Genomic DNA, 1,825 nt, shown 5'->3' with positions numbered 1-1,825 from the left:
CCTGTTGGTCAAATGCTCTCTAAAATATTCAGAGATGTTTCACTCTTATCCTTTAGTCTAATCTTCTCCTGGACCACTGGATTTGTGTCAATAGCAGAAGATGAGAAGATTTAAAGTCAACCAGACATTTCTAAATTTTTAATTTTAATAACTGTGTATTAATTTTAATGTTAGAAAAGATAAAAGTAATACATACTACACATGACAAGGCTGTTGAAATAGAAATGTTAAATTAATAATACTTTGTAGTAATGGCTAAACCATAAAAGCAACAGATAAATTATTGGGAAATACTGATTTGGAATTTCTGAAAAACCTTCAGAGTTCTGGGTTCTCTTTTTTTTCCCAGTGATTTGTTGTTGGGTAGTTGTACTTTTCTGACTTATTGATTTTCTGTCTTCTCTTTGAATCAGCAGGCTATTACTTGCCACAACTGGAACACATATAACCAACTCTTTTCTATATCTCATTTCATCACTAAGCTTAATTCAAACAAAATTTTCTCTTATAGTAAATGCTCATCAAAGTTAGCTCGGCAACAGCTCAGTGAACTAAATACCTGTTTTATGAAGATGCTCTCAGTTATTAGAAATTTCCCAGAGTAGGATTTCCAAACTGTGCCTAGTTTGAAAGAATTCTATACCTGAGAGAGAGCCATTCTCTCCTCTTGCTGCCCCTTCCTGCAGCCTCCTGCTCCCTTTCTGCGGGTAACCCAGTGATCCTCAGCACTGACTCCCTGCCTGCACTTTCTTTATCTCTGTGCCCCATTCACCCACAGCACTTCCATCTCCCATATATGGTGGAGTTGAACACAGTCTAATAACACTTACTGTAAGTGTGTGATGTGATTCCATAAATAAATCTGCACTGAAGGTGCTTTCTGGAGACATCTTGAAAATAGCTTATTGTGTTCTTTCATCAGTGGAGGAATCACCTGTTCCCATTTTTGAACCCCAAATGCTGCATAGAAATACATACCTCTTTACTCTTAACATCAAATAAACTATCGCCTGGATGCCAAGAGCCACGGGCACCTGCCCTAGCTTTAGATGCCTCACAGACTTCTTCATTTAAGGCCTTTGAATTTACCGCCAGTTCTGGAGATGCCATTCTCATCAATTCCCATTTATTAGTAGGTGCTTAAAAGAAGGCACTGTCTGACATGCAATAAAAAGCAAACCTAATGAGCAAATGGCAGTGAACTTGAGGGGCACTTTAAGTGAAGGTATTCATAACTCTGACATACTATAAAAGACACTTTAGTACAACAAAAATGTGTCAGAAAGATATTGAGTTAACTGAAGGGGGAATTTTCTGGTAAAACACATTAAGAGCACTCATTTCAACTTATCTGAACTATTAATATATTTTCCCCTCTACTCAGAACTCATTTACCAAGTGTCAGATGAATGTATTGGAGGCAGCCCTTATATTAACTCCCAAATGAGGTGCAGTTACAGTGAAAGGTACATAAGTATCCTGCCCTAGCACCTTGTCCATAATTAACGCCCTTGGCCTTGCGTAGGCAGCTGGTGCCACTCAAAAATTAGAAAAGTTATCATTGAAAATGATTCTCATTTTGTTACAAATGGCACATTATGCTTTCTTATTTTTCAGACAAGTAGTTTTTCACATGAGGTAGACAAAAGCTGAAAGGTGTCTTTGGATTATTTAATCTCAATATTTGAAAATAATATCCATTAAATTGAACTAAAAGATTATTTATTCTATGCTTTTTCCTCAAACAAGTTTCTTAAATCCAAACAAAGACAAAAGGCAAAAACCAAAGAATTAAATCAGGGAAGAAACTTCATATTTCATGTCA

The 1,825-nt window shown here is 36.3% G+C and overlaps 1 pseudogene; it reads right to left on the bottom strand.

The window, feature by feature from the left end:
• LOC101568773 overlaps positions 1-1,110 on the bottom strand; it is a 58,586-nt pseudogene extending 57,476 nt beyond the window's left edge.
• Between the last annotated feature and the right edge of the window lie 715 nt (positions 1,111-1,825).

This window comes from Octodon degus, unplaced genomic scaffold (assembly GCF_000260255.1).
Source record: "Octodon degus isolate 3935 unplaced genomic scaffold, OctDeg1.0 scaffold00166, whole genome shotgun sequence".
NCBI lineage: Eukaryota > Metazoa > Chordata > Mammalia > Rodentia > Octodontidae > Octodon > Octodon degus.
The sequence above is the reverse complement of the archived record's forward strand: the minus strand, read 5'-3'. Positions and strand labels throughout refer to the sequence as shown.